Here is an 11,420-nt window from a genome sequence, read left to right as displayed (position 1 = left end):
GAGTGTACCTTAACGCGCTAGAGGGCGCACGTGGCACACTACAGAATTCTAGCATTTCTAAAATAGTTGTAGACGCCAGGGCGCCACTGTGCTAAAGGTGCATTTACATGTAACCGTCAACCGCCAAGCAGCGGAAGTAGCAACCAATGAGCAGTGGTGTACAAAATATTTTCTTCGCCACTGGCGCCACTTAGAGTTCTAGATATCAGAGAAGCGCAACCGGCTTAAGTCAGTATCGCAAAATTACTAAGAAAAGTAATAAAAATGGCGTCGTTTGCAGACGAAATATGAAATCCACCAATCGTCTATTAGTCAGCCATTTTTAATACCAATGAATGAATGTCGTGATTGGCTGACAGTCAGCTAATCAGGACGCGGAACATCGGTTGCGCTTCTCTGATATCTAGGACTCTAGCGCCACTGGCCATATTGCTATGCTGGTTGGTCGCTGCTTGACGCTTGTATGTGAATATACCTTGAGCGGTACAATAAAAGATAGAGATGGCGGATCTGTGTGGCGGAAAAAATGTGGTTTGCTCGGGGACCGAAGTATTATTTTCCTTGATTTACCTGCACCCAACTTTTATTTCTCATTCCGTATTTTACCGTTTCCGAGTTCCAACTGATTTGAGAATACATAATGTTTTAGGTCGCGAGCGATTCAAGTGCGCGAATCTGCGAATGACGGAATGAGAATCTCTAACAGGAGATTTGGAATTTAGCGACGAATCCAAGAGCAATCAATTATATCAAATCGTATTAGAGATGTTTCGTTCTGGCGAAAAGCGAGTATGAGTGAGAGATACGATTTGTTGTACATATATGTCGTATTTTAGTGGGGCTGAGTTTTTATGGGTCACTGACAGCCGTTGACAGAGCCCAGAATACTGCTTCGCCTATATTAGCTCAAACGTCAAGTTTTCTCTATTTCTTCTATTTTCCTCTGGTACATAATTGCTTGTTACTGCCCAGACTCTGCAGTCATAATATATTATGCAAAATTTTGTTGAGGTCTACTAGTCGTCGCACTACCTAGTTTATTCGTTTAGCTATACCAGTCTCATATGCGTCCGTACGTACTGCCGACCACGACTTGAGAGTTGTGACATCCGAACCGAGAGAGACGTCCGTGACTACTGATTATTATAGGTGTGTTCCGTTTCTCGCATGATGCGTATAAATGCATCGTTTATCTTTGTTGCTCATCAAATATTAAACAAGAATAATTAATGCATCATACGCATCATGTGTGAAACGGAATGTACCTTAAAGTTCAGGGTAATTATTGGCTGTGTTAGGTCGCTCGTGAATTCGATGACGTCTGTGCTTTTTTCACTCTAATTGCGAATCCCCTTTTTCAACCTTTCTACCCCTTTTTGCAAGATTGTTTTTGCCAAACGCACCAAAATATGTATATACAATATGACTTATATAAAATAAGGTGAATAAAGAACAGACCTATGGCGCTTGTCCTTTTTATTTCAATTTTTTTTTTGTACGTTCGTCTTTCTTTCTCCAATGTGGAGAGAAAAAGAACGGGCCTACCTAGTGATGGGAAAATTTGAAAAAATCGATTCTCTTTTCTTTTAAGAATAGTTTTCAGAATCGATTTATTGACTTGGAAAAGAATCGATTCTAAAAAAATCGTATAAGAATTTTTTACTCTTTTCTACATATTAATGTATAATTATCGCTTTTTGAAAAAACGAGGAAAATTTTGGAAAGTAAAGGAGATAGAAAAATCAGGAAAAGTTTAAAATAATTCAAATTATATATTATATTTATATATATATATTTTTTATATTTATATATATTTATACATATATGTATATATTATATATTTTTTAAAATTTGTAATAAAAACATTTTTCAATCAAAGCAAAAAAATTGCTGCTGCACTCTGCAGCTAATTAAAAATGAAATCAATTTTTGCATTAGCCAATCTTTTTTGCTGCGATCAGTGCGATCACCAATATTCCTTATTTAATTGTGAACTTAAAAATATAATTTTAGAAACCCGTTTTCCTTTTAACCGATTGTGTTTCTCAGTAATGATATTGCCGGCTTTACTGAATAGTCTTTCACATGGCACGGAGGTACCAACAATGACTAAATATTTTAAAGCTATTTCGTGTAAGTGTGGATACAGTGCTCTCAAATGCTGCCAAGTTTTTAAAGGACACTTTTCTATTTCCCAACAATCAATTAGGCTGTATTTTCATGCACTCATAGCTGACGCTCAATGCTCGATTCGAGCATCAAACTAATCACGTGATCTTCTTCTTAGCGAGAGAAAAGCTCTCATCAACCAATCACAATAAATTATTCTCATATTCGACTGCGATTAGCCAAAAAGAAATCGATTCTCTAAAAAAAAGAATCGATTCAGTAAGAATCGAAATTTCGAAAAATCAGATAATAATCGATTATTTTGAGTCTAAAATAATCGATTTTTCGAGAATCGGGAAAGAATTTCCCATCACTGCGCTACAGTACACTTTCTGTGACGGTGATAAGGTGAATAAAATCGAATTGCAAGTAACGTCACGTGATTTCGTTACCGGGGTACGTAACAATGACCGAGCTAACGTGGGAGGGAGTTATTTATGTGTAATTGAAAATCAATCGTATTGTCCGCGACATACTACTGCGTATACTATACCGACTATACGTATATATGTGTGTCGGGGAATCTCGCGCGGTATGACAAAGAATTAAGCGGCTGTCAGCGACAATCGAAGCGTCCTCGCCGAGATGCGACCAGATACGGTGAGATACGGCTGATGCGAGATGGCATGAGAGACAAAGAAAAGAAACTCGCCATAACGCCACTGCACAGTGGAGCATCGCTCGCCCTTCGCGTCCATCGCAATTAGTATCTAGAGCATCATTTATTTAGATCGTGCGCGATTAGCTGTCGCGTTCGCGTCTCGGCCGGTATACGCAAAAAAGATAGGAGACAGTGGCCGGAGGAGGAGGAAAGGGAAGGTAGAGAAAGGATATTTCGGGAATAATATAGCCTCGTCCAAACGAAAGGAAAGAGACCGATCGCAAATCGAGAGAGGAAAAGAGAGAGAGAGAGAGAGAGAGAGAGAGAGAGAGAGGCATTGCGTTTTTTTCGAGTTGCGCGTATAACATACATATACACGTAGATTTATAATAACGCGTATATATGTATACATATATGTATGTACCATATACGTATGTAATAACGATGAATCGGTGTCCACACAACACATCACAGTGCTTCGTACAATACTGCTGACGTGCTGACTGCTACTACCAGTCCTCGGCGTTTTGTGGCGCCCCTCTTTCGTCGAAAGCAGTCGAAAGTGCCCATTGTGACATCGATCTGCATCTGCGTCGGTCATCTTGTGAGGGAGAATCCGAACTACATACACATAGATCGAGTAATTATAACGATTAAGCAGCATTATATCGTATATCACGTGCAGCGTAGTCGTCGCGGCTCTCGCGCCAAGGAAACGTTCGGATTAGAGACTGAATAATTTTTTCTTTCGCCTCGCCTCGCCCCACCCTACCTCACCTCGTCGTCGAGCGACGAGGTGGCACACGATGACTACTGACTGACTGACTCACTCGCTCGCTCGCTCGCTCCACTCGGTCCCTTTACCCGAACCCGAGAGTTCCGAATCGATGGAACATGCTCCAGACGGACAACGTGGGAACAATCGTAGTTAGTGATTGTTCTGGATCATTCCATCGTGGTGGCCCCCAAGCTAGCTCTCGGATGCTCGCCCTTCGATAGGTATATCGAGTTCAAAACGACTTACGATCGGATGATTTATGCGGCTGAGGGAAGACCAACTCGCGACCGACCTGAGATCAGTGAATATTCGTCTAGCCCGCCGATTTGCCCGAAACAGAGGAGGTTACAGCTAGCTGCAGGGTATCTGAATTTTTACACCTGGTGAATGATTACTCGTTTCTACACGACGCAATTCACGTATACAACGGTAAATGGACGCAATATTTCGTTGCGCTTAGATGCTTGTCGTCGTTTAGCGCTCGAATCGCTAGGATTATCAATCGTCGGGAACTGCCAGAACTAAAAAAAAGAGCTATAGAAGAGCCAGATGTAGAACGATATTATTAATTTTTCTTTTGCCATCTGATCTGAATGTGTATATGTACGTATCTATGTTCATGTACGTGTGATCGCACTGCTATGCCTGATGGTTCTCGTCAATGTGAAAATGAAACGTATAAAGAAACTGCAGTGACGGCAAATAGCAAGTTTCCGAAGCAAACGATACTCCAGACGAAATAATGCAATCAATGAAATGACTTGGGCAGATGTGCGCAAGAAATCGTCGCATTAACCTCGCGGCCCTCGTGATGCGAATCGATAGGAATTCGCATCGTATGTTCGATTTCCCCCTAGGGGTAAGATCCTCCGCTGGGGAATTTTTAATGCGTGAAAATCGCAGATACCTGAAATAGAAGGAGAACGAAATATCGCACTTGGTTATGTTTTCATCGCCGAGGGCCAAGACAAGGGCATTATAGAGCGACCCGCCGCTTTAACTCCGCTCGACACTACTATAGCAGTTCAACACTGCTAGCGAGAGAACATAGCGAGAACGTCGCGTCGCGAGGAAAAGTTGCGGAGTGGCGACTCTTCCTTGTGCGTTGCGAAAATACGCAAAAGAGTACTCACGATCGCTCGTGGCGGAATAAATAGACGGTGTCATGTATATATGACTATCTGCCTGCTTGTAATAAGACACATATCGGAGATAGAGAATATTAAACAGAATCAAGAGAGAAAACGCGCGGTTGTGTCCTCTTTCTTTTTTTTTCGAATAAATTGCGGTACACGAGTAGACGAATTTGAACAATACAGCGCTACATGGAGACCCGCTTTTGCCTTCTACAATGCTAGAGCTACAAATGCTGCGAAGCTTCGAGTATCGCTACTGCTGGTACGGCAAACAACGGGCCGATGGCACGACGCGACGGAGCAATGCGGAGTAACGACCGCGGTAACGACGACCGACAAGTGTGCGTTACGTTAGATTACGCCGCGGGACGTCCGGAACTCGTTGCAGTCGTTGCTCGTCCTCGTCGACGCTCATCGGTTACGTGCTTTAGTTCCTCGTGCCGACGCTGCAAACGGCTATAGAGAGCGCTGCGAGAGAAACTACGAACGCAAATCTCTTGCCTACTAGACGAGTAGAAGAGTAGATCACACAGTGCCGACGTATAACTACCGCTACCGACATTGTGCGTGGTGTAGTTTTTGTGCTGGCCGTGTTGGCACAGCAGCGGAGAGAAACGCAGGAAGCCGCGTCGATGAAACGTTCGTTATCCGTCGTTCGTTGTTGCGCCGCGCGGAACAGGGAGAGAAAGAAAGAGAGAGAAAGACAACGGGGGCTGGAACGCTCCGGACGCAGGATCGTATCGAGAAGCAGGAGATAATCGACGTATTGTCGGTTATCGGCCTTCAAGGGTGATGCGATATATCAGGTGTGCAATAAATTAAATCGCCTTCTATTATTATTATTATTTTTTCAGTTAGGTGTTTCTTTTTCTTCGCTTTTCTTTCCGGAGGCGATGATTGTGAGATATTTCACGTTCACAATTTTATAGTGCTCGTTTCTATTCGATTTGTGTTGCTGACTGATATTAGATCATGCCGATTGTTGCAATCCGTTTTTCATTGCTGTTCATCGAGATTACAATGAAATGCGATTAATGTTCTTTCATATAAAGCGAATTTTTTTTTTTTTTTTAGTTTATTCAATTCACATTTTTGTCACATGATTTGTAATATCGATCGAGATTATCGTGTGTAACAAAATGTGCATTTCGAAATAATGTTTAGTTTCACTGTTTGCGCAGTGTTCGTATTCGCCTAACAGCAAGTCTCGAATGCAGTCGCCATTATGCGGCGTAACTTTGGCTCGTAGCTCGTAGTTCCAACGTATGAGGTGTACAGCTCTCCAACGTTCTCGTCAGAGAGGCGACATTGTCCTTTGTGCTTGTGCTGTATCGTGGTGCTTTATTGCGTGCATCGTCGAGGACGTTTTGTACAACAGGCACAAAAGCGAGGGATAAAGAGAAAGGATTTCTTCGTAATTTATATGTGTAAAGATTTTATTAATTCGCTATTGACATGTTTTACATAACGCGAGTGACGTGTGATCGACTGTAATTATTTTTATAGGCATAATTATTTACAACACGCGTAATGTTTCACAGGAAGAGAATCGAAGAAATTTTTTAATTTTTAAAAAGCTAATTATTTTCTGTAACGTTGAACTAGCCTCGTAGTACGCAAAAAATTTATTTGTGTACATTTCCAGATTTTCTCTCTACATATAATTTTGTCATTATTTTAAATAATTATTCCTATAGCGTGAAATTGGAAGAAATTTGTGTGTGTTGTGTGTGTAACATATGTGTATTAGGAATATATTAATTAAATATATAAAACTTTTTAATATGTGTGATATTAAAATTTAGATTAATATATATTGATTTTGCATCTTGCTGTTATATTCCGAAATTGCTTCTCGGCTTGCCATCTTAATCGTAGCGATCCAAAGTCTTTATGATGACGTTGACAAAAATCTTAGGCATCGTTGAGATTTGCCTAGAATATTTTTAAGTTTTGCTCTAACGGTCTATCTATTCGAATTTTTGAACAGTCACACGATAAAAATGGCAACCGCCTGTTCACAAGGATCTTTGGACTGCTCTCAGAAAGCCTGAATTTTTCAATCAAGTGGCGCCGCCATGATACAAGCCTATGCCACCTATTGGTCACGTTAAACCATGGTGGCGTTAAACCTCGATGAGACATGAAGAACGTGGTTGCATACGTGCATTGGACTTGTCTCTCCATTTCTTCGAAACTGTGCACGTTTTAGGTGCATATATGTAGTGAGGATAATTAGGAGTGATTGAAAACTTTGGATAAATACGACTGTGACGCCTACGACTGTGATTGTGGACATCGGTTAATTTTGATAAGATCTTCAGGTTATGTGATTACAGTACGTAAATGAATTATACATATTTCGTATTCGACCTATTAGTAATGTGAATAAGGTCTGCGTAGAATATGTGAACACGTAGCTTGTGTGTATTTGATGTTCCATGTGGAATTTATCTTAAGTGCTACTTTCAGTGGGGCAAATATCACATTTTTATTTCGACTCTTTTGAGGAAGTGTTTCTAGAGGTTATCAAAGTTAAAACTCTTTAGGCACAATCCAAATCTACTTATCTCAACTTTAAACACTTTTAGCTTTCATTAATTGATTTTTGACAACTGGCATCTTGCTTTGATTTTGCTTTGATGTTCAGTCTGAATAGAAGTATCACGATTTTATTTCGATTTTGTCGACTTCGGAGATTTTCAACAAGATTGAACATGGCGTCTTATCTCGTACATGTGCATTTCTTTCGCTTGGAAATATATATAAGAATTGGTCTTTTTAGTTAAACTTCTTGCACAAATCATCTCTTTCTTCTTTTTTCTCTCTATGTGCGTTGCAGAAAAAGTTGAAAGCTAAACCATGCACAGAGAGAGAGAGAGAGAGAGAGAGAGAGAGAGAGGGGGGGGGGGAAGGAATTGAGCTAAAAAGGACACAGCAAGTTTATTTCTGTAATTATTAATGCAAATTTTATTATATAAGGATAATGAAACTTACGTTAAGAATTATAGAATAGTCCTGCAGGTCTGTATAAATAGTTCTTTATATAAATGCAGTGTGCATTGAATAGTTTTTGGAAATTTTTTGAAGCGTGATAAAACTCTGAAATATATTAGGCATTAATTATATGAGAAAAATTAATTTTAAATTTGGCTTTTTATTCAGTACTTATTTTATTTGCTTTTTCCCTTGGATTGCATTAGATATAGCTTTGTACCTCTGTGTGTAAACACTACATGCTGTACTACACTGGAGTAGTGCACACCATAATATGCACACTACTTTATTATTGCGCTAAAATTCTACTGCCGGTTAATTTGCATTTTTCTTATAAAAATCTTAGTTTTTGGAAATTTTTTGAAGCGTGATAAAACTCTGAAATATATTAGGTATTACTTATATGAGACAAATTAATTTTAAATTTGGCTTTTTATTCAGTACTTATTTTATTTGCTTTTTCCCTTGGAATGCATTAGATATAGCTTTGTACCTCTGCGTGTAAACACTACATGCTGTACTACACTGGAGTAGTGCACACCATAGTATGTACACTACTTTATTATTGTGCTAAAATCCTACTGCCGGTTAATTTGCATTTTTCTTATAAATCTTAAATGTCACTCATACTAACTTTTTACCGTTCCTTTGAAATGATGGAAAATGATTGAAAAGGAAACACAGTACACCGAATGAATTCTTATCACCAGTCGTGGAAACACACTAGATTGAGTATTGCAACCAAAGAAAAACGCTATAAGTCTGTGATAATAATTAAACATTCGTCTTATATTTAGAAATTTGTGCTGTGATATGGATTTTTTTAAAAAAGAGTTTTACGTGCGTGTATTTATTACCAAAGAATGTGCAAAATAGTGGAAATTCTAACTACATGGTGAATACACAAGTTTCATAAATAATAAAAGTACAGTGCGGCGTCAATTTGTATGATTTTTTAAGTTTCCAGATTTATCATCTTGGTACACAGTGTGTGAAATTACATTTCAAGATTAAAAGAAAATAAATTCATACTTTCTGAAATGTATTGCTATTAGTAATTACTAATACTGTGTTCCAAGTAACACATACATTGAAAGAGTCAAATAGCAACATTTTATGCAACAGCACATACATTTAATGCAAATTTATTTTTTTTGTTTCCAGTATATTATGCAGCCCACTCACGCATAATACCTAGTCAGCACAAATTAATGTAACCGTAATGTCTGTGTTTGAATACACGTTTGGAAAGGACTGTGTGTGTGTGTGCGTGCGTGCGTGCGTGCGCGTGCGCGCGTGTGTGTGTGTGTGTGTGTGTGTGTTGAGTTGGGGAAAAAATCCTTTTACACATATATGTAAACTCTTCTCCAATATATTTGTTGCAATTATATCATCGAGCAAAGTTTCAGCTTTAAAAATCTGTTTTTTAATTGCGGTGATGATTTTTAACAGAGTTATGATTAAAATCAGAATGCTCCTTTACTTAACTTGCAAATAATTCAGGAACAAAAAATTGTAGGAACATTTTTAAACAACGATTTTGTAGAGAAAGCTTCAAGCTCTCATGATAGGCAACCAAAATTTTTTTGGACGTGTGAAAGACTTACAAAGTGAAAAGAAAATTTTTCATTTTTGTAGCTCATAGATTTTATATGTAAAAATTATCGAACTCACAGAAACTCAAGAAATATAGTAAGTAGAAATTTCGAAAGTAGAGATTTCAAACTTTAAAACCCTAAAATTGTAAATTTATATTTCGTTTATTTTTAATAAAGATATTGTAAAATAAACATCCTTTTATATATATGTAAAGAGACTTTCCCTAATCCAGTATATGTGTGCGTGCGTGTGTGTGTGTATCCCCCACAAATATGGCCGTAATATTCTTATTTATTTACTCATGATGCTAAAAGCCTTTTTAAGCGTTTTTATGTTGTATAAAAGTGTATCTGAGCGTTTAATATGAAAGCCTATGCAAGCGTTTTGTATAAAAGTTTGACATTTAAACTCTGCAAAACTTAAATCCAAACATATGAATATATAGAATATATTACAAAAGATTTTATTTTAACAAAATTAATTGTAATTGTGTATTTTAAGTCAAAGCGATTTATGTAATAACGATGTATGTAATAACGATGCGCCACACTTGCAATCTAGATACTTACAATCTCTCTTCTTAAGTCTCTTTACATTCACAAATCAATTCTTTTCGAATTGTATCATACACTGTTCACGCATTGTTTGAACGATAGTCAACCTTTTTGAATTATATTATAATTAATATAAAATAATAAGAATAGTAAGGCTAATAAGAGCTATTCGCTGTAATTAGTGCGATCATATATAAGATATGTTAAAGTGTGAATATTATATACTACGTATCGTATGTAGTTCCCCCCTTATCTTATATATAATCGCACTAATTACAGCGAATAGCTCTCATTAGCCTTACTATTCTTATTATTTGAAATTTTCGAGAGTCTTCTTTAATTGATATTGTTGAATATACGCTGGCTGCAAGAAGCGTTTGTTACTTTCAAAAATTATTATTTAAATAAAGAACTTTGTGAAGAATATCATTACGTCGACTTGCCAACAGAGGTCTATAGTTAATAGTGTCAATTCTTGCAAGTGCCGAATTACATGATTGTCTGTTTATATAGAACTTCTTTCTAACATCTCTCCCAGGCGTCTAAGGTAGGCTCCCACTACATTACCTTACTGATGAGTCTAGTAATGGAAACCGGGACGAAACGCCAACTCGTGATATTCTTCACAATTCTTATTTTTCATAGATTTAAATTTATTTCCACTTTAATATTATAATTTAAGAATTTAATATGTCTTTCAACATATTATTAAGATCCAATTTTAGATGCTATAAGCATCAAAAATTGTGATATTACTACGGTAGTTAATTAGATTTGAATTTTAAGTTCGACGGATGTTCGGCGCGCAAAAGGGGGGGAACTACATACGTAGTATATAATATTCACACTTTAACATATCTTATATATGCTCGCACTAATTACAGCGAATAGTTCTCATTAGCCTTACTATTCTTATTTGAAATTTTCGAGAGTCTTCTTTAATTGATATTGATAATTAATATATATATCATTAATATGTATATATATCTAATTAAAATATACATCATTAATATATATATCTAATTAATATATATATCATTCTTAGATGTTGTATACAGTGGTAATATTGTAAATCTATAAATATATCTAAAAAAATTATTTTAATTTTTTAAATTAATTGTATATAGTAGTTATATCTATATAAAGAAAAACCATCTTCAAAACACCGAAAATATTGCTTTTGTATGACAAACAGCGCTGCAGAGTGCTGTGTGTGAAAGGGGTTGATGGATCAATATCCATCTCTTACACCCGTAGTATTACCATGATTAGCTATGGCTTTAGTGGAAAAGTTTTTACGTTTATTACGACGAAAACTAGGGATATCACTTACATGCGTACGTTTAATGCGACTGCGTATATTGATATACATGGTGTTCTGCATATATCGTGTAATAAACGTGTAAAATGTACACAGGATGTTTTTTTTTTTTTTTCAAAATTATGTGGTAATGTTTTGGGACATACAATCATGTCACAAATGAAACAGATTCGTGCTTGTTGCGAAATCGATTGTAATTACTTGATTTAAATTACACACGATAAACAGTTACCTTAATTTTTAAAAAGCAAAAGTCGCACCAGTC

This window comes from Cyphomyrmex costatus, unplaced genomic scaffold, assembly GCF_001594065.2.
Source record: "Cyphomyrmex costatus isolate MS0001 unplaced genomic scaffold, Ccosl1.0 scaffold432, whole genome shotgun sequence".
In the NCBI taxonomy this organism is placed as follows: domain Eukaryota; kingdom Metazoa; phylum Arthropoda; class Insecta; order Hymenoptera; family Formicidae; genus Cyphomyrmex; species Cyphomyrmex costatus.
Note: the sequence above shows the minus strand (reverse complement) of the source record.